The sequence below is a fragment of the Micromys minutus genome (assembly GCF_963924665.1).
Source record: "Micromys minutus genome assembly, chromosome: 17".
In the NCBI taxonomy this organism is placed as follows: Eukaryota; Metazoa; Chordata; class Mammalia; order Rodentia; family Muridae; genus Micromys; species Micromys minutus.
In genome coordinates, this window is record NC_137952.1 from 38243048 (window position 1) to 38265825 (window position 22778).

At 44.0% G+C, this 22778-nt stretch overlaps 1 pseudogene across 1 annotated transcript; it reads right to left on the bottom strand.

The window, feature by feature from the left end:
- Window positions 1-11992: 11992 nt before the first annotated feature.
- LOC308431683 (farnesyl pyrophosphate synthase-like) lies at window positions 11993-13067 on the bottom strand (annotated as a pseudogene). Its single transcript has one exon. The product of its transcript is annotated as a farnesyl pyrophosphate synthase-like (transcript).
- Window positions 13068-22778: the final 9711 nt, after the last annotated feature.

Consider the following 22778-nt stretch of genomic DNA (forward strand, 5'->3'; position numbering starts at 1 on the left):
TCCACCCCACTCAGCTCTGACAGGCTCGTAAAGGGCGGCTGGATGAAGAGCCCCCATCTTTCCTTGCTGGCCAGTGGTCCCCAGAGGCCCCTAGAACTGCATCCAGAAGCTTTATGCACATCTATCTTCCTGCTCAAAAGTCAAATCCCTGTTGGTGGGTGCCCACTCCTGTTTTGTATTTCAAATGAGACTTGACTTTGAGAAAGCAGTTCATACTTCTGTGAAGACATGAACCACTTTCTCCCCAAGCTGAGACCTGCCCCAAAGAACTAGCTTTCTGTTAGTGTAGGTCATTTCCTCAGAGTAAAGGCATTTCTTACATGGTGACAGTGGGCCCCCCCCCAACAGTGTGTGGCTTCCAAAGGCAGTTAAGTACCAAACTGACAATGCATTAGGAAGGATGAGAGGGAGGCTGAATTAAACTGAGTTTGCATGGCAAAAGCCGGTAATCCTAACACATGAGAAGCTGAGGCAGGTAGCTATCCTGTTGGATACACACACACACACACACACACACACACACACACACACATTTCAGAACCGCACCAAACAAATACCAGCAGCAGTAATCATCCATCAAATCCAAACACAACAAATCAAAAACCACAGTTAATAGAAACACAAAATTCCAGTTTCTGAAGCTGTGATTCACATAATCTATTATACATCTTGTTAAAACTGGTTGTAGCTGGAAATCTCCAAACACAAAGTAATGGCACAGAGATAGAAACATTGATTGACCCCAGCACATCTTTACACATGGTACAAATGTCCTGAAACATTCACCGCACTCCATTAATTCATGTGTGTCAATCAAGAAATTTTTATACATCTTTAAGATGATGAAAATACTAACTTCTCTACTGGACTGTTATCAACTATATATGAATATCAGGTTGTCACACTTCACCACATAAATACGAATGACTTAAATAATTATTGTTTTAAAAAGTCAATACTGGAAAAAATAGTGTTTGTCAGCGCAGGTGCCAGCGACTCTAAGCAATGTCTGTGATAAAAATACTCTCTCTAAAGCGCTTTCAGTAGACTGCTTTCTCAACTGTGTGGTAATTACGTTTGAATCTTGGGAATGTGCGTGCAAGCTGCCCAACAAGGCAGTTTCGTTGGTTCTCCTTCATAAGCACAGAAGCTCACAGGAAGCACTCCTTATGTCATGCCTGCCACACGCCTGCTCGGCCTTTTCTGTTCCGTAACAGCTCCGGATCCTGTGCACTTGCTAGCAGGCTACCTCATTCCAATCCTGTTCGTCTATACATGTCTGCTTTACCCAGCATCCTGTGCGTCTATACATGTCCGCCTCTACCCAGCATCTTGTGCGTCTATACATGTGTGCTTTACCCAGCATCCTGTGTGTCTATACATGACTGCTTTACCCAGCATCCTGTGTGTCTATACATGTCTGTCTTTACCCAACAGATCCAAAGAATTAGAATAGAAAGTCTATGTGGAGAAACCAGACTAGAGTTGTTTCAGTTGCTGTTATGTATCCACTGGAAACTGAATTTAAACTTGTATTTAGTTTCTAAAACTTTGTTTGTTTGTTTGTTTGTTTGTTTGCCAAGGCTTAGCTCATGCTAAGCAAGTGTTGTAACTGAACTGTATCCCTTGTCCTTGAATTTTGAAACAAAATTTTGCTGTTCAGTACAGTCTGACCTTGAACTCCCTGTCTTCTGGCCTTTGGCTCCCCAGTGCTAGGAAAACAGGTATACACCCTGGTGACAAGCTGTGTTTAAATTAACTCAGCTAATATCTATCTATATAGATAGATATAGATATAGATATATAGTAGTTTTTTTTGGATATGCAAATTTCAGTCATACCTGAAACATATTGTTACAAATATGAGTCACACTTTCAAATAAGAGATGAGTACTTTTAAGTATTTGTTTAAATTAAAGGAAGCATAAGACAACAATTCTGGATTAGTATGTGATTCTCACTGAGAACCTTGGAGAAAGAGTTATAAAGGTGAGCCGTTGGGCTACAGGTGCTTGTGGTGTACAACTTCCCCCAAGTTGCCCTCTTGCTGTTTTTCTATTAAAAAAAAAAAAAAAACACTATTAAGCCCAAAGAATCAAGAACAATTTAGAGAAGGGAGTAGGTGTTATAAGACCACATATGTATGAAATTCTCAGGGAATTAATTTTAAAGATGCATTTTAATAGTGGAAATTATTAATCAGATACCCTATGCTGCTTACCCTGGGAAGGTTAACTCTGTCAGTGTGTTTGTTGAAGGGTTTAAGGGAAGAGAGCAGGGGATCTGGAGAAGGGGACTTGGCTATTAAGCCTATTTACTAGGGATTGTTTGGTTGCTTGCTTACTTTAGAGAAGCCATGTGTCCTCTCTGAACCTCCATTTTCACTTGTAAATGGGGACTAAACAGTGTTTGTGGTGGTATTTTGTGGCATTAACATATCCTGTTGCTAACAGGGAAACCATGAAGGAGAAAGAACCCCTAACTTTAAAAGTATATAACCAGTGACTCTGATGATACAGTCTCTTCTCCTTAAAGCCACCTTCTGTTTTCTGGTCTTAGACCACACCTCTAAGCCTCTGATGGCACTTTGTTGAGCATTGGCATGTGCTTTATGGATAATGGCCATTCTGTGAACTGTAATTAACAAATCTGAATGCCCGTTGCTTCCTAATATCACATCACAGAAAAGTGGAATCTATTTGAATAGTAGTAAACAATTTCGGACTCCAGAAAGAGCCCTGAAGACCTGTGTTCATCCTCCAGTGCTCTGGCCAAGGTAAGTGACCACACTGACCTAATATGGTGAGGCTCGGGCCTGCCTGGCTTGCAGCAGACTTGGCCCAGCGGCTTCAGAAAGAGGCTGTGTTTTGATTTGAACCTAATTCAGCCATCAGCTCTCACGTATCTCTTCACCAGCAGAGTCTTTTCTGGTAATTTTAACATTATTTCCAATGCCTCCCCTGCCCCTCCCCCAGCCATTCAGCCTTTCTAATGTAACTAGTGACATCACTTTGAGTCACTTGCTTTTCTAGGGGTCTTGTCACCAAACATTTCCCATGGCCATTCATAGCACCGGCCCAGTTATTCTCTCTGGATCTTCATCTTACAGTGACACCAATATCCAACATCTGTTACGAGAAGTCCTCTGCTCACAGACTTTTACACACTATGAACCAAATGACTGCTCGCCGCAGCATGTCCAGGATGTTCTGGTTCTTCTCTGCTGTTTCAGAGGGTTCCTGACAATGTTCCCTGTGAGGCTGCTGCAAACAAAGACAGCGATTGAGGAACTCTGTGATCACATAGGCTTTATTCTAAAACCACAGAGCCTGCTGCTGTCTGCTTCCAGGCTGGGGTAGCTGGACAGCAGAAAACACAAGGAGAAACAAGGCTGAAATTTTCTCCTTTTGGATGATGATTGGTCATTGGTAGGGGCAGCTAGAGAAACAAGGTCAATGGTGGTTGAAAAAAAAAAAGGCAGATAATTGATAAACTTCAATTGTGGCTGCCTTTGCTGGGAAGAAAAAAAAATCTAGAAAGCAAGTTACTGTGATTCTAGGAACCATGTGACTTTGGTTCCAGCAGTCGCCGTTGTGATGAAATGATTCCTAACAACGTTCTGTTACATCCATGGGTCAACCGGCATCAGATTAAGTTTCCTCCTGCAGTAGACACACGGCTGGACCATGTGCAGAGCACTGAGAGACTTTGGAGCCCTGGTTTCCAATTAGGATGTCTTCATCAGATCCCTTCCCTCGAGGCTAAGGAATCTGTGGAGAAGAAGAAGCAGGGGATTATAAGAGCCAGAGGTGATGGATGAGTTCAAGAAAACAGTGTCTTCCAGACACAATAGGATGGATGCACATGTGAACTCAAAGACTATGGCGGCACACACCAGTCCTGCACAAGTTCAAGCCAGATGGGTTCCCAACACTGAGTGGGAGAAGTAGACACAAAGTGCCACCCCTACCCAAGATGCCATCTACAATCAATACCAGCTAGCACAGGAAGAATCAGCCTTCTCCAATGGAATGTCACTGGGTGGGGATTTTAAACACACACACACACACCCTTGCCTCTGGCTTGAGAGAGAACTGAGTGAGATCCACTGTCCAGGCAAGGGCAAGGTAACACCTCAGCCTGCCTGAAACTGTCCTGTAACTCTGACTCACCTCCAGGACACTTAGCTGCTCCCAAGGCCTCTGGGCTGTCTCCTATGTTTCCCTGCTCTATACAGACTAGTGCAAGACCCTCCTTGCCTTTCCCAAGATACTAGCCCTCGCCCCTCTTCTCTGCATCAGAATTCTACAAAGTCTCTTAAAGGATGTTGTGACGAAGACCCCCTGAGATAAATGAACTGTAGAGATTTCACTTTGGGGAGAATGGAGATTCATAGTCACTTTTAAAAGTGTGCAAGGAGGCTGGAGTGAGACTCAGTGGTGAGGGCATTAAAACGTCAGGGTTTGATCCACGGAATCAGGAAAGATTGGTTCTGAAAGCTGCAGTTGAAGCATGCCTAACTGCTGGGTCCAGTGTAACCTGCACCGGACTGCAGGGTTATCTTTGTACTTGGTCTATAATAACCAATGTCTACAACCTCATACCTGGGGGCTCTGCCCCCAAGATCTCTCAGTTCTGCTGAGAGTGGTGGGAATAGAATCACTCTCTAGCTGGTTTTCTGGGCAGGGATGAAACCAGGACTCCCCACCATTTGTTGTGAACCAGTGTTTATCAGACACAGTCCTTGTCTCCAGTCTGTCTCCAACTGCCAAACACAGAGGATTTCTTTCTGCTGTGGAGGTCACATTGACGGCAAGGCACGACCTTAAATGAAAACCCAGTTATGTGGGGCAGAACAGGTTCTAAGAGCACGGTGAAGCCCGAGCAAACACAATGGTTGGAGAATGACTTAGCAGGTAAGGGTGCCCAGAATAGCGGGAAAAGACAGCCACAGGGAACGGAGGTCCATTAGGGTCGGTATGTTAGAGACTTCATGATAATCCACACTTCATCCAGTGTGGGTCAGGTCTAACGCGGACTTGCATGTAGGTGTGTGTGTGTGTGTGTGTGTGTGTGTGTGTGTGTGTGTGTGTGATGTGTCAGCACAAAATGGCTCTCACCAGATATCAGAAAAGTCAAAGCAAATAGTGATATAATGTGTTTATACTGATTTCCAGCTAAATGCTACTTTTGTGTGAGTTTTGTATAAACGTAGCCCTGAGGTCGGAAGCCTTTGAGTCTTTGCTTTCACCAGTCTGGGCTTAATTAAGCTACATGAAAATTCTGAAGAACCCTCTAGACTTTGCTTAGAGGCACTTGTTCATACTTTTTTTTCTTTTGATTTTATTTTTCTGCCGCTAATTTTAGAGGCCACATAGCTAAGCAATCTTTGCGAGCTTAGGTCTGGCCTTACTGCAGGTGACAACCCTGATATGCACATCCCGGAGCCATGTAGGTTGCTTTTTCGGAAACTCGAAGATTGTTTCTCTGGATGCCGCCGACGCTTCCCTTGGACCTGTACAGATATCCAAAGGGCAACAACACAGCCACCGTCTGATCATGTGACCCCCGAGGGGCCGGAAGACTGACTGCACATGTGCAGACCGCTAATTCCATCCCCTCACGCTTCCTCAGGGAGAAACATTTGCCCCCCTGTGCCCACCACACCATGGCCACGTCATGATGGCTTCCTCTCACAGACCTTCCTCCAGTGGCCGGCGTGCTGAACAGTGGACAAAATGGGCCTGTTTCCGTAAGACTGACTCCCCCCGACAAGCAAACACTGCGGATCGTTTCTGTTTCCTTCTCTCTGGTTTGTTGGCTTCTGCTTTTAAATTCTAGACAGGGCAGCTGTGTGATGCCTCCGTTTCAAAAAATGAGATCTGGGTCGAAGGTCTCCAGGAACACAAAGACGGGGGCGGGGGAGGAGAAATCTCAGAGGTGTGGTGGTAGCAGTTCAGTTCAGGTTAATCTCCTGTACCAGAGTTCAGCTCACAGCACCTCCATCAGGTGACTCACGACTGCCTGAAACTCAGGGGATCCAGCACCCTCTTCTGGTCCCCATAAGCAACTGCACATGTACAGTTCGTGCATGCGCTCTCTCTCTCTCTCTCTCTCTCTCTCTCTCTCTCTCTCTCTCTCTCTCTCTCTCACACACACACACACACACACACACACACACACACACACACGCACAAGCAAAGTTAAAAAAGAAAGAAAGAATGTGGAGCTAGAGTGGATCATGGCAACTATGCAGTAAACAACTGAAAGAATCATTCCGTCAAAGTGTGGGAACCAGAGTGGAAAGATTGTCTTCAGCCTGCAGCCAACACCAGTCACCTCCTATCAGAGAAAAGCATCATGTGAGTACCACATTCCAGCTTCTCTGGAAGACCTCCATTTCCTCCCCAGGCCTGGAGAGCCTCTGGCACCTTGGCTCCCGGCAGAAAGGCAGCTTTTACATGGAGCTTGCTCAGAGCCCTCTGTCCTCACAGTGTGCAGGCTGTACCTGTGGAGTCCTTGGCCAGCCCACTCATTCCACGTTCGTGTGTGCCCCGCCCCTAATCCAGCCAAGCCGTTTGCAGGAAGCGATAAACTCCTTCCCTCTTCTAGTCGGACAGTGGTTTTCATAGGACGGGCCACAGCTGCCAACCCAGAAGCTGAGGGAAGAGCTTTAGAAGATACGTAAGCACGTAAGACCTCGCTTCTCCTCTGAAAAGAGTCATTTCACCGCGGGGTGTGTTTTCTGCCAGGCGTTTGGGACCACTCTGGTGCCTGTCCTATGGCTGCTGGAACACTGCAAAACCCAGAGAATCAAGCGCTGCGAGGAAACAGTTGCTGTTAATTCGGGGTGCAGGGGCACTGCCTGCTCACGCCGCAGGAACAGTGAAGCATCACCGCTCACACCCCAGGGGACAGACTCAGGACCGAGAAAATCTAGGAATCACTGGGCAGCAAAATAAAAATGTCAGCACACTGTATAGATGGCCTATAAAAAGGAGCAGAGCGCGGAGGAAAGGAGGCAGGAGGCTGGCTTGACTGATCTCTGGCAGAGGCTTCCCATAGTCGCAGCCGGCTGTTACCGCCCACGGGTGTTCCTCCCGGGGCAGCACTGAGGCATAAGACATGTACAGAGCCCTCGTTAATAAACAGACGCGGCACTACAGCGCTGCTCGGCTAAGCCTTGTGCCTATTTGCATGGTGATTTACTAAATATGAAAGTAAAGCTGTTCCTTAAAGAACCCCTGAGCTTTTCCATTCCAGTACATTTTAAATCTAAATCTAGTGGGTTCTCGGCGCTGGCAGTGGGTGGCACTCACTCTTACTTTAGCAGTTCTACTGAGAACCAAAAGGCAGGTTCCCATCACAAATCGGAGGATAAAATTCTGAATCAATCTATGGACCACATAGGGGAAACAATACTAGTCACCATAAAGAAGATAAAATCATAGGGAAACAAAGAGAGCCAGGATCCCCAGGGCAGCTAAGAGCTGAGCTCTAAGACCCCAGGAACAGTGAAGAAGGCTTATTATAGATCAGTGCTTCTCAACCTGGGTCAAATAACCCTTTCACTGGGGTTGTATATCAGACATCCTGCACATCTGGTATTTGCAATACAATTCATAACCGTAGCAAACTTACAGTTATAATGTAGCAACAACGACATAATAAGTTGAGGGGGCTGGAGAGATGACTCAGTGGTTAAGAGCACCGACTGCTCTTCCAGAGGTCCTGAGTTCAAGTCCCAGCACCCACATGGTGGCTCACAACCATCTGTAACAGAACCCGATGTCCGAAGATAGCAACAGTGTACTCACATACATAAAATAAATAAATGAATCTTTTAAAAAAGTAAGTTTATGGCTGGTGGTCACGACATGAGGAACTGTATTAAAGGGTCACAGCATCAGAAAAGTTGAGAACTGATATTATGTCACTGAGGATTTTCTGAGTCCTGCACTGCCCGATGTGACAACCCTCGGTCGCCCTGGGCCGCTGAACACTTGAAATGTGGTTAGCACAACATAGAACTGTGTGGTTGACGTTGTAAAGACTTAAGTTGATTTAAATTCGAGTAGCCACATGTGGCTAGAATTGAGCTTTCTCCACTGAGCTGTGTTTTATTCTTGGGTTCACCAGTGTTTCTTCAACTTAAGCTGCTTGGAGTGTTTGGCTGTTCTCCATTGCCTGTGGCAGAACCTTTGGAATGCAAAGTTGATGGAATAGTTGTCACTCAGGAGACAGCCAGCCAGAGGGTACAAACCTCAGCCTGGGAAAATTTGTGAGCAAGCCTATGGGTGCATGGAGGTCAAGGCAGGTGGGATTCCTGGCGTAGAAGAAAAAAAAAAGGAGACGCTAAAAAGATTTTTCTAGATTTTTTAGGATCTGCCCTCTTTGGAATGTGTCCTTTACAGACAGAAAAAAATGTGCTGGCCCTCTGAGGAAATGTGTTGTCCCTTCAGCTCCAAGAGAGAAAAGAGAGAACGAAAGAGCATGCGGCAGCTAGAGAAGCCAGGCCAGGCCTTCCCAACCCTGACAGAACAACAGGTCAAAAAAGCTGTTCTCTCCCATGGCTTTCCACTCCGAGAGAAGTGACCCCCTAGCTTCGAGATGGTGCACACACAAATACACATGGTGAGCTTTCGATTAAATATCAAAACAAAGCAGGGGGCCGCCAGAAAAACTTCACCCAGCAGCCCGAGGTGACATCTAGGGATCTTGGGCCTCTGCGGAGGCTGTGAGGAAAACATGCCTGTCACTCAGCGAATGATGGGAGGGCACACAGAAAGGGGCCTGGGAAAGGAAACTGACACACGATAGTAGAACAGGGGCTCTCAGACCAGACCCTCATCTCTGACAGCTCCAGGGTCATCCAAGTGAGGCTGATCCTCATCCTATTTGAGAGAGCAGGGCTGGTAGCCTGGCAGGGCTGGGGTAGGGAAGCACAGAAACATTTGCGGACCCTTTATTCTCTCAGAACAGTGCTTGACTGAGCTCTCCTTCCATATGGGGAGGGGTAAGGGGGGAGGAGGGAGGGAGAGGAGTTGGTGACATTGGCTGTGCGGCTGGAAAAAATAGGAGGGTATGTTCTTTTCTCTCAAGGATTCAGCCATCCCTGGTGTTGGGGGACGATCTACACTACGCTATCCCTACTTGTGACAGCAGCTGTTAAGTTTGTGTAGTTCCCAAAGCTGCCCCCATTTCAAAAATTCCCTAGAACCTCACTGAAAGCGGCTTCACACTCATGACTGTGGTTTATTAGGAAAACACACACACGAACACACACACACAAAACAACACGATCATCAGGTAGAGCAACAAACATGAAGCCTGCCGGGGCCTCTCTCCCTGTGGAGTTGCAGCTACTATCCTCTGGTGGGTGTCAGTGCACAGTGCTGCCAGCCAGGGATTTCGGAGTTTTTAACTGGTGCTCTGTCACATGGTGAGGATGAATCTATTGGTTGCGTATTTGTACCATTGGCTTCGGTCTACAGGTCAGCTGATAACTCCCGACTCAAAGACTCCAACTGTAAACCACGTGGTTGGTCTTTGCGGTACAGCTGAAGACATGGCTCGGCGCCAGCATCAGTCACCGGTGGAGTATCCGGGGTAGCCCAAGGCTCTCAGGCAAAGAAGATGCTTCATTTAGACAGAAGAGATTTCAGGGCTTAAGGATAATGTCCAGAAACCAAAGTTTAAAGCCAGATTTCATTTGGGTTAAGGAAGATTTGTTTTTAACTGTATACACATATTTGAGGTTTGTGGATGCATTATAAAACATGTTTACGAGTGAGAGTTCCTCACACTATGGTACAGGAATCTAATCCAATTAGGCCTTCAAGACATAAAGGAAAAGATGAAATACATCAATATAAGAAACCTCTAAACTCAAAAGACACTACTAACAAAATGAAAAAGTAATAAAAAGTATAGAAGAGACGCACATGATCTTTAAATCAAAGAAGAGGCAATGCGTTGGAAAGATCAACACACTCCACAAGCACGGTTGCAGAAGAGGTAAAATATGCACTGTGAATGAACGTGTATGTTAGCACAAACTTTGGGAGACAGTTTATTTAAAGTCACTAAAACGTAAAGTTTAAAATGACTTTTTGCTGCTAGAAATATGGTTCATGGAAGCGTGTATCAGCTCAGAAATGTGTGTGCGGTACAGCACCATTTGCAATGAGGAGGAAAACAGCACTGTTAACCCCCAGCCACGGAAACTAGCATTGTGGTGTTGTGGTAAATATTAAAAAGGGTGGTGCCCTGAGTTACTGCCATGAGAGAGCCCCCTGCTGGCTTTCTCTGACCCCGGAGGGTACCACGGCGCCTCCCCACTTGGCTTCCTCTTGCAGCTGGTTCGGTTTTGTGAGCCTCTGCCCTTGGCTCTCTCTGACCCGAGTGGTCCTTGGGCCACTCCAGCGTGACACCTGGACACGCTGCTCCCTGGCATTAGCTCCAGCACCAGCGGGCCATATAGAACTTACATTAAGTCACCTCAGCAACGGCCTCTCCCCTCTGGCATCTCTCTCCTGGCTGAGGGCCAGACATGAGCTCTACCCACACTCCAACCAGCCTGACAAATTCAAAACTCCAGAAACTTGTAATTTAACAAGGGCTTTATCACAGATTTTTCTCAGTAAATTTTACGCTTCACAAAACATCCACACCATAAACTCAGAGCCAGATGATATGATATTATTTGCCACCTACACAAGACAAATCATCCTATACAAATCCACCCCCTTTTCAAACATTCATTCCAACCCATAGCTATGCAGAGACACACAGCAGGTCATCTTCCTCTTCCTCCATCTTGCCTTCCTCCTCTCCCTCTGGCTCCTTCTTCTCTCTCAAACTTTATCCCCCTTTACCCTTCCTTTTTGTCCAATGACAGGCTTTGTGCCAGCCCTCTTTTAATTTCAACCACATTGTGGGATATGCAATTAACATGGGAGAGCCCTCAACAGAGGGGAACAGGAATAATGAAGCTGTCACCAAGTAAGGAAGTTACAAAGAAATATTCATAGCTTCATATAGGTAGTATAGACATATATGTATATAATACACACAGAGATACACACACACACACACACACACACACACACACACACACATAAGAAAACCAAAGACTTTCAGGGTGTTACCCCATAGTGGTTTGTGTGAAATTGTCCCCCATTGGCCCAGATGTGTGAATGCTTGGCCTCCAGTTGGTGGCGCTGTTTCTGTAGGTTGGGAAGTATGGCCTTGGAAAAGGAAATATGTCAGTTTGAGAATTTAAAGATTTGTACTATCTCCAGCTCCCTCTTTCTCTGCTTCTTGCTTGTATAGAAGATGTGAGCCCTCAGCTTTTGCTCCAGCTTCCATGACGGCGACCTGCTACCGGCTCCCTTCATTCCACCATCAGGAACTCTGGCCTTGCTGGCTAAAGCAGACCTCCTTCCAGTTCTGGCTGCAATCTTACTGGAAATTGCACCTGAGAGGCAGCAGCCTTCCATTGATTGTCCCTCCCTTAGAGCCCTGCTAGGCATCCCCTGCCAGCTCTGACTTGTATTCCCACCCTGGGACTTTGGAGGCTAGTGGAAAACTGAGCCTTGATTTTCCAGCTCCCCCACAGGAGTATATCTGCCTCCCAAGCTCCCCCAGTGTTTCAACATAAATCCTTTATATCATAATTGTCTCAGTGGATCTGCTTCTAAGACTAGAGCCTAAATGTTACTCGGATGCACATAGGACATGTATGTGTTGGGGGATGGTGATCTTTAAAGCCAGCAAAATTTTCTGATGGGAAAGGTGAGTTTCAATTTCCCCTTAGAGACCGCTGATCCCAGGGCTGGGACACTCACCTGTCACACCCTGGCCCACTGGGAAATGGAACCCTACTCCATTCCTGTCGTCTCATCTCAGATAGTCAGAAACATTTTGCTGTTGTTGTTTTTGAACAATAATTTATTGAGATTCCACCCTCCCAGCCTCTACAGTTTTGAGGTCACTTTCTCCGCTCATAGATCTTGTTTGCTGATTCCAGGAAGATGGATGGGGACAGGGGCGCAGAGAGTTGGTCTATGAGACTCTTGAGGCGGTTGTAACTGTCCTCCTCATACTTGAAGCGCACAGTCTGCAGATCCAGCGTCTCATACAATGCTTCCACCTGCACCACCTTTTCTGGGTCCTTCTGCCCATCATTCTCCTCTAAGATCTGGCGCTGTTGAGGAGTAGCTCATAGCAGACACTGAACCACCAGCCAGCTGCATTTATTGTCCTGGATGTCAGTGACAACCTTTCCGGTCACACTGGGGTCTCCAAAGAGATCAAGGTAGTCATCCTGGACCCGAAAGAACTCACCCATCTCCCGTAGGATCTTCAGGGCATCAGTATGTTTCTTCTCCCATCAATTCCTGCCTGTGCATGGCAGCCTTGATAGGCATGTAGAAAGAGTAGAAAGATGTCTTGTACGTGACAATAGATTTGGACCTCTTTTCAGTGTATCTACCAAGATCCACCTGGCCCTAGGGTGTTGTGATGAGGTCGAGAGTCTGCCCGATCTCTGTCTGACAGGAACTCTGTAGAGAGAGCTCCAACAGGTCCAGGCAGTAAGGCTGCTCCCTGCAGTAGAACTCCAGCTGGCGGTAGATGGAGGCATCCAGAAACAGCGTTGCTGATGGCATCTAAGCCTACGCCTGGCTTCTGATACCAGCAGATCTGCCCCTGGCGACTGAGGGAAGAGTCTATGATGTCATCCGATGCAAGGAAGAAAGCCTGAAGCAGCTCTACACACCAGCCCACAGTCAGGGCCCGCTGAAGACTCTCAGCATCCTGTTTCCCCGACTTCACCAGCTCCTGGAAGACTTGCTTGTAACACCGTCAAACCCCGATTGTACTTGCTGCCTATAGCATTGTACTCCAGGACGTCCTTGAGCCGGGTCATAGCATCCCCTGTCTCTGCGTGTCCCAGCTCATCCTCAGCAGCACCTTGACAATCTGGGAGAAGTGCTGGATGAAATTCTGCTTTTCTTGGCTATTAGCATCCAATACTGGTTCCCATTCATTCCGATAGAGGAGCTAAATGCTCCATGCTTCAACGCGGATTCTCCCGGGGTCCAGAAACATTTTTTTAAGATGCTAAACTCTGAGGGAAAGGTAAAATTACCCCTAGATCAGCAAGATCACTCCTCCCAGAGCCAGCTGGGGTTCTTCCAGAGCTAAGTTAATTTTGTGCATTCTTAAGTTTGGTAGTTTATCAGGAGCCTTGTTGACACTACCTTTCAGTTTCTCTTTAGATACTTAAACCTTTCATAATCTCCATGCAAATGGGAGGGAAAAAAAGGGCCAAATATTTCAGTAGTGGCCCCATGTACTGGGTACTTAAAAAACAGGTTCAATCCTCACAGCTTCCTGCGAGGTGACATTTGTCCCATCACGACTCCAAGGAAGCTCAGAGAAGCAGCGACATCTCCCAGAACCCACAGCTCATCTGCTCTAAAACCAAGTCTTCAAACAGCTCACTTAGATTATAGACATGCACTTCAACACTCAACACGGCACACACTGAGACAGACCCACTACAGTCCCCTTCCCGGATCCTTCAACCTCTGCTACAGAAACAAAGGACCCCGGACTCCTACTGGTTCCTTGTAAGAAAACAGACCTGTGATTGGCTACAGCTTTGGCTGTGGGTTGTCTGCATGCAGCAGAACCTTGCTGGCTCAGGCTGAAGGTCTGGTCAAGGTCTAAAATGCCTGTTCTTTCTGGACTGAGGTAGAAGAAACAGGTGCCACTATTTTGTGTGCGTTTCATGGTGGGTGACAAGAGCCAAGAAGACAAGGGGAAACCAACCAGACCCCCACAGCTCCCAGGGACTAAACCACCATCCAAAGAGTACACATGGACAGACCCAGGGCTCCAGTCGCATATGTAGCAGAGGATAGCCCTGTCAGGCATCAGCACTATGTTTGCTGTCATGTTTCCCACCCTTGTGGTCATGGGCTCCAAACTTCTGGAATCAGGAGCTGGCAGTTGAGTGCTTTCTTTTACAAGTTGTCTTAGGCATGATGTTTTGTTGTGGCAATAGAAAGCTAACTCAAGGAAATCCATCAATGTAATCCACCATATAAACAAACTCAAAGAAAAAAAACCACGTGGTCATCTCACTAGATGCTGAGAAAGCATTTGACAAAATTCAACACCCCTTCATGTTAAAAGTCTTGGAAAGAACAGGAATCCAAGGCCCATACCTAAACATAATAAAAGCAATATACAGCAAACCAACAGCCAACATCAAACTTAACGGTGGGAAACTTGAAGCAATCCCACTAAAATCAGGGACTCGACAAGGCTGCCCACTCTCTCCCTACCTATTCAACATAGTACTGGAAGTCCTGGCTGAAGCAATTAGACAGCAAAAGGAGATCAAGGGGATACAAATTAGAAAATAAGAAGTAAAAACATCACTATTTACAGATGACATGATAGTGTACTTAAGCGACCCCACAAATTCCACCAGAGAACTCCTACAGCTAATAAACAAGTTCATCAAAGTGGCCGGATATAAAATTAACTCAAACAAATCAGTAGCCTTCCTCTACTCAAAGGACAAACATGCAGAGAAAGAAATTAGGGAAAAGATGCCCTTTACAATAGTTACAAACAATATGAAATACCTTGGTGTGACTCTAACTAAGCAAGTGAAGGACCTGTATGACAAGAACTTCAAAACTTTAAAGAAGGACATCGAGGAAGACCTCAGAAAATGGAAAGATCTCCCATGCTCATGGATTGGAAGGATCAACATATTAAAAATGGCCATCTTACCAAAAGCAATCTACAGATTCAATGCAATCCCCATCAAAATTCCAACCCAGTTCTTCACTGAGTTGGAAAGAGCAATGTGCAATTTCATTTGGAATAACAAAAGACCTAGAATAGCGAAATCCATCCTCAACAACAAGAAAACATCTGTGGGAATCATTATCCCTGACCTCAAGCTATATTACAAGGCAATTGTGCTGAAAACTACATGGTACTGGTACAGAAATAGGCACGTGGATCAATGGAATAGAATAGAAGATCCAGAAATGAGCCCTCACGTATATGGTCACCTGATCTTTGACAAAGGAGCTATAAACATTCAATGGAAAAAGACAGCCTATTCAACAAATGGTGTTGGTCCAACTGGCACTCAGCATGCAGAAAAATGAAAATAGACCCTTTCTTATCTCCTTGTACAAAGTTCAAGTGCAAGTGGATCAAAGATCTCCACATTAAACCAGGTACACTGAAACTTTTAGATGAGAAAGTAGGGAAAACCTTAGAACTCATAGGCACAGGAGAAAATTTCCTGAACAGAACACCAATGGCTCGAGCTCTAAGGTTAAAGATTGACAAATGGGACTTAATGAGATTGCAAAGTTTCTGTAAGGCTAAAGACACTATCATGAAAACAAAATGGCAGCCAACAGAGTGGGAAAAGATATTTACCAACCCCACATCAGATAGAGGACTAATATCCAAGGTATACAAAGAACTCAAAAAGCGAGATACCAGAGAATCAAACAACCCTATTAAAAAATGGTGTACAGACTTAAACAAAAAGTTCTCAATCGAGGAATATTGAATGGCTGAGAAACATCTAAGGAAGTGCTCAACATCGTTAGCCATCAGGGAAATGCAAATCAAAACAACCCTGAGATTCCACCTCACACCAGTCAGATTGGCCAAGATCCAAAACTCAGATGACAATAGATTCTGGTGAGGATGTAGAGAAAGAGGAACACGTCTCCATTGCTGGTGGGGTTGTAAACTGATACAACCACTCTGAAAATCAGTCTGGCGGTTCCTCAGAAAAATGGACATAGTATTACCTGAAGACCCAGTTATTTCACTTCTGGGCATTTACCCCAGAGATGCTCCAACATACAACAAAGATACATGCGCCACAATGTTCACTGCAGCTCTATTTATAATAGCCAGAAGCTGGAAAGAACCCAGATGTCCTTCAGTAGATGAATGGATACAAAAATTGTGATACATTTACACAATGGAGTACTACTCAGCTATCAGAAACAATGGCCTAATGAAATTCTTAAGAAAATGGATGCATCTAGAGAATATTATCCTGAGTGAGATAACCTAGTCACAAAAGAACAGACATAATATGCAGTCACTGATAATGGGATACTAACTCCAGAAAGCTCTGAATACCCCAGAAACAACCCACAGACTGTGTGAAGTTCAAGAAAAAAGAAAAAAAAGAATATATTTTAATTAAAATAGAACTGTATCACATCCCCCTTTCCTTCCTACAGCCCCTCCCAGTTTCTCTCCTATCTCCTCAAATTAATAACCTCTTTTCCTATATTATTGCTACATATATACATATGTGTATGTATATGTACCCACAAATACTTAATTACAACCTTATAAAATGCATTCATATACTTTTATGCAAAAATGCTTAAAAATCTGTACATTTATCTTTGTTTTTTAAAATAAAGTTAAAAAAAAAAGAAAGCTAACTCAGTGGTTATCTCTTTTCTTTGAACTCATTTCAAACAACTGATTTTTTTTTCCTTCAGTCCAATTCAGATACTAAGTGCCTGGAGTTTGCACAGACTCCCTACGTGATGGGCAGTGTCCTCAATGAGATCACAATATCTTCAGATGACAACTTATTTTGGGACCCCAAGACCACTTTAGACCAGTGGTCTTTAGCCGGTATGAATGCATGGGGTTCCCAGACCTTCTGGCTTTTAATAATTTGCAAGAAAGACTCACAGAGTTACCAAGGCACTGTAATCTTAGCTGCAGTTTTACTATGAGGGCTACGCAAAGGACATTTATATGATTTATAACGGCTCTGGAGCCAGGACATTTTGCTTACCCTGTACACCAGTGTTCAGCAGCCAAGAAGGAGCCACACTGAGCCCTAGTGTCTAGAATTTTTTTAACTGAAGTTTCATTATGAAGCCACAATTGATTAAATAATAAGCCTAGAAGTTGACCTCAATCTCCAGACTCATCCCTGGGGATTTTGGAGTGTTACTTTTCTCTTCACTGTGAAAACACTCCTAACTAAGGCAGCTTGAGAGAGAAAGGATTTGTTTAGCTCGTAGCTTGGAAGGGACACAAATCCACCTTGGTGGAGAAGGCCTGGTGTCTTCATTGCAGTGGGAATATGTTGATGAACCTCTTCAAAGCTTAGCAGACCAGAAGGATGTCAGGGTAAAGCTGAAGCTCATAACCCTGCCAGCTAGATTCCTTGTCAAAAGTTCTAAACCTCCTAAAATGATGCCACCTCAAGGGACCAAGTCTTTGAGCATATGAGCCTAAGAGGGTCATTTCACATCACAGCACAGAACTGAGTGACTAGAAGTCACAACCCTCTGGTCACTTGTCCCCTGTCTTCAGTGACCAGCTTCCTTCCTCTGAAACCTACCCACTGGATTTCAGTTCAGTCACCCAATGGAATCTCAAGAGTTTTTGAGGCTTATTGAAAGACTAGGCAATATTCTCTCTTGAATAGATGCTGGTGTATAAATTACTGTAAGTTGGGCAGTCTTTTCATCCTGTGAAAGGGTTAGAGTTGGAAGGGCCAGGCTGGAGAAACATCTGGCTTAGACAGGGTTACCTTAGTTTCTTTTTCCACCTGGAATATAGCGTCTTCTTCTGTAAAATTACCATTAAAAACCTTGATTCAATAAGGAGAATCCATAGAAAAATACCAGAGTAATATATAATAACATCATTAACAAGGGGCATCTTCAGAAGAGACTGTCCTAATCTAATTGTTAAATTATATCTGTTTTTTTTAACTTTGTAAACACTTTAAATCTTTTGAGTTTAATAAGTTTTTTAAAGAATCTGTAACTTTTAAAATTGAAAAATATGATTTTATACTTAAAACATAGAGTTTGGAGATGTTTTGACAATTTAATTAGCCCCTAAAAACACCCAGATCAAGATGTAGCACATTCCACTACCCTGAAAGTCCTGTCCCAACATACCCTAAGCCACCCTTACTCTGATCTGAGCGTAGACACTTCACATGAGCAGGACACGCAGCCTTAGCTCCACTGTTCTCTGTCTCTTGGGATATTGTGTTGAGCTATGTTCATGCTGTTGGGTTGGCGGAATTGATGTTGTAAAGATGGTTACCGTATCCCAAGTGATCTACAGAGTCAATGAAATCTCCATCAAAGTGCAATGTTATCCTTCAGAGACTAGAATATGCAATTCTAAAGCTCATTCAGAAAAACAGAAACAAACAAACTAATAATAATAATAATAATAATAATAATAATAATAATAATAATAGCCAAAGTCAGTGTATGCGGAAGGAGCAATGCTCGAGGAGAACAATTCCTGGTCTCAAACTCTATCCCACAGTCTGTTGTCACTGAACAGCATGGACTCCCAAAGGCAAACATGTGGACCCAAAACATGCCTATCCTGTAGCTACCTATTTTTCAACAAGGTGTTAAAGTTTATATTGGACATAACAGACAGCCTCCTCCACAAGCAAGAAAACTCTGTGTCCACATGTAGAAAAAAAAAATGGAGCTGCATCTATATCTCTCACACTAAACTCAGTTCAAAATGAATCAGAGTCAAAATTTGCCAGAACAAAAGTATCACTAAACAAACTCAATAGAAAGGCCCAGGTAAGGACTTTCTGGAAGAGACACCCATAGATCGGGGGATAATCCCAAGGACTGATCTGTGTGATTGATTGCACAAAATCACCAGGTCAAAGTATAGCCTGCCAAACAGAAGAAAATCTTTGGCAACCATACATCCAACAGGATATGAGTTCCTTTGGTACTCAGGAAGGACTGCGGGAATTAAACACCAAGACAAATCACCCAACCAATAAGCTAATGCATTGAGTTGGGCAATTCTCAAAAGAAGTAAAAATGGCCAATGAGCCTTTGAAAAGCATTTAACATCATCAGCTAACAAGGAGATGTAAATTAAAACTGCCTTGAGATGCCTTCTTAGGACAGGCAGAATGGCTATCAGACAAACAAACAAAAGCAAATGCCAGCAAATGCTGAGCATGTGAGGAAAGCAGAACTCACCTGTTGCTGGGAGAGTATAAACTGTGTGGTTACTCTGGAAGTCAACACTGAAGTTCATGAAGGAACTAAACGCAGAGCTCCAATATGACCCAGCTACACCATTCTTGGTTGGACACCCAAAGGATTCAAGTCAAAAAGATTCTAAGACATCCATGTTTATTGCTGCATGACTCACAATATCTAGAGCATGGAACCAGCCTAGAGGACTATCCACATAAAGTACATGTGATATGTGTGCACAATGGAACCTTATCCAGCAGTAAAGAAAAGTGAAATTGAGACATTTGAAGGAAATGGGGGAATTGACAGACATTATGTTTGAGCAAAATACATTCAGAAAGTCGCATGTGTTCTCTCATATGTGACACTAAGATTGAAGTCTAGTGGGTAATGAGAGGAGAAGGAGACCATGGGGGATATTTTACAGGGGGAAGGAAAAGAGAGAATGATGGAGCACATGTGACCTAAAAGTAGAAGTGGGAGCTGTCGGGGGACGGGACCCATGCTGTATGGAGCACAGGGTTGGAAATGAATTAGAACAAGGTGAAACGTATGACAAAGGCCAAAATGAAACCCAGAACTTTGTGTGTGTACTTTAAAATAAACAGAGAGGAAAGAGGGAAGAAAGAAAGAAGCAAAAAAAGAAAAAGAAAAAGAATAGAAAGAAAACAGACTTGTCTCTGTCACATCGAGATGATTCCATGTTTATTGTTGCACAATATTCTACCCTATTATGAACATTTAGATTGTTGTTGGAACTATTATGGGGTGGACGAGCTGCTATAAATACTTCTGTACAAGTATTTCTATGGATATTAACCTTTATTTCTCTTTGGTATTGGGTATACATGCGCGTGCACACACACACACACACACACACACACACACAAACACACACACACACACACACACACACACACACAGAGGGAGGAAGGGAAGGGAGGGGAATTTAATTTCTGTGTTCTGTGTATCAAACTCTTTAAGCAGTTCAGCCTATCGTTTTCTAACATTCTCACCACACGAGAGCCCTGGTTGTGCTGCCTTCTGACCAACACTTGGAACTGCCAGGCTCAGCTCTAAGTGAGGCGCTGTTGGCAATGGCTTGTGTCTTGTGGACAACGCCTCACTCTGGTTCTCATCTGCCTTGGGGAACCCATTCATGTTCCTTCTAAAGCATCTGTCCCAATCATTTAGCTTTTCAACCGAGAGCATGGTTAACTTTATACTGATATTTTTTTCCGATGAATAGGTTTATTAATCTGAATATTTACAGAAGAGTACCCAGAGACGATAAAATGAGACTCTTAGCAAAGTACTCAAGAAGTTGTTGCTGACATAACGGAGGCGTGAAAACAATGTCTGAGCATAAAGTTGACCCTGACATTTAGAGATTCAAGGATAATGTCCCCTTAAACCATGAAAGATGTGTCTCCTCTATCTGGTCCAGCTTTATATTAATTGAACAACTTTATTTAAAAAAACAAAGATAAATGTACAGATTTTAAAAGCAATTTTGCATAAAAGTATATGAATACATTTTTGTCAGTACTTGATTTTTTTTAAAGGTTTGATAGTGTGCCTTAAAATCTTACTAGTTACAATGAGCATAAAGTACATGTAAAACAAGATGTAACCTGGAAATATACACTAATATTTTCATTTCAGACTTTTCATTTTATCCTCTCCAAAGTCTGAGGGGTTGGTGGCTAAGCTTTTCTTCTTCTTCTTCTTCTTCTTCTTCTTCTTCTTCTTCTTCTTCTTCTTCTTCTTCTTCTTCTTCTTCTTCTTCTTCTTCTTCTTCTTCTTCCTTCTCCTTCTCTTCCTCATTCTCCTCCTCCTTCTTTTTTCTTCTTCCTTTTCTCCTCCTCCTCTTTTCTAATTCTCCTCCTCCTCCTCCTCCCCTCCTTCTCCCCTCCCCTCCTCCTCCTCTTCTCTTCTTCCTCCTCCTCTTCCTCTCCTCCTCCTCCCCTCCTCCTCCTCCTCTCCTCCTCCCCTCTTCTTCTTCCTCCTCCTCCTCCTCCTTTTTGTTTTGCTACACACTCTCTATGCTATTGTGAAGGACAACCACTGTCTTATTTTTTTAATTCTCAAACAGTAGTTATAGAAGCATGGACATTTGCCAACTAAACTGTTTATTATTGACCAATAGTTGGGTTGTTTCTAGCCTCAGATATTATGCTGCCAGAGGCATTTTTTGTCACTGTTAGAAAGAAATAGGCACTCATTTCCTGTTATTATGTAGTCATGAATCATAAGGTAGTGATTAACTTCATAAGAACTACAGTGTAATTTTTGAAATATGTGCACTAATTTTGACTATTGATAAAAATGATAATTACAATAACGCCAGTCTTTGCCAACCTTTGAAACCCCCACTTTTTATTTATTCTGTATTCTGTTGGCTGGATATCATAGTTCTGATTTGTGTTTCTTCGTAAGATTTTAAGATGACATGTCTCAGTGATGACAGGATTAGTATTAAAGTCAAAGCAGCCAAACTGCTTCTTGTGGTTTTGGAAATTTGCATTTGTGTAGTGATGCTTAGGGGATAGAATGAGATCATCTCACCTTGAGAAGGCAGCAATTACAGTAATGGACACCAGTAAAAGTTTGTGTTCTCATTACCAAAGGGCCCTTTCAAAGCCTCCCGTCTCTTCCTGGAACACAGACAGTTAGAAACATAAGGGCTTATTTCCCTGATCTATATATACTGTGGTTAAGTTTGTTGTCTGTATGCTTGAAGTACATGTGCTTAGAATGGTCACTGTAGCAAGGAGTAAAATGAATTATTCTAGCTAGGCCGTGAGACACAAGATCCCAGCGTTTAATTTACAAGCTGTAAACTTAGATTGGGCAGGTTGTGAGCAGCTCTAACTTCCATCCCAGCCATGTGTCCCTTGTTACTAGCTGTTTGAGTCTTGCCTGGGTTGCCCTTTTGCTCCATCAGCCTGTCCTTAGGGGCCACTTCTCCATCCGTGTGGTCCTGATCCATCTCTTCCCATGCTGGTCTTCTCTCTCCGCCTCCTTTCTCCTTCTCCCTCTTGTCTTGCCTCTTCTCCCCAGCCCGTGGTCTCTCCGGAGACGCCCTCACAAGATTCTCAGATTCCATCCTTCTCTGTCTACTGCCCGATCACAGTAGTAAACTTTTACTAATCAATGGCTTTAAATCTGGGAGCAAAGTTTACACAACAAAGGGCAGTGTATGTGAGGATACACTCGGCTGGGGGCGACCAGATTGTGGGGTTCAGAGTTTGGCATTTGTATACTCAGCACTAGACCAACCACGAACAAGAAGAACTAGAATTAAATGGCTCAATTGGTCCTGCTGAAGAGGAAAGTTTGTCTTGTTTTACCAGAGATTTGATTTTAATTAAATTTTATATTAAAGAATGCCCTGCACTACAAACAAAAGTGGCATTTGATTTTTGCCAATTATTTACTTCTTGAACGTGCTTGTATGCTGTCACTTAAATGAATTAGTATCTTCCTGAAGGGACCACATTTATCTGGAGAGCAGCATGTCAACAGGTGTGATGACTGAAACAACCCTGCTGTACACTGGGAACCGGGGTGGTGACACAGAGTCAATGAACGAAGACTGTTCTTTCCATGAGCAGTGTCTACATGATGTCCTGGATTGATAGGCTAGAGGGATGGCTCATGCTGTATAAACATGGGGACCTGCATTCAGAGCCTCAG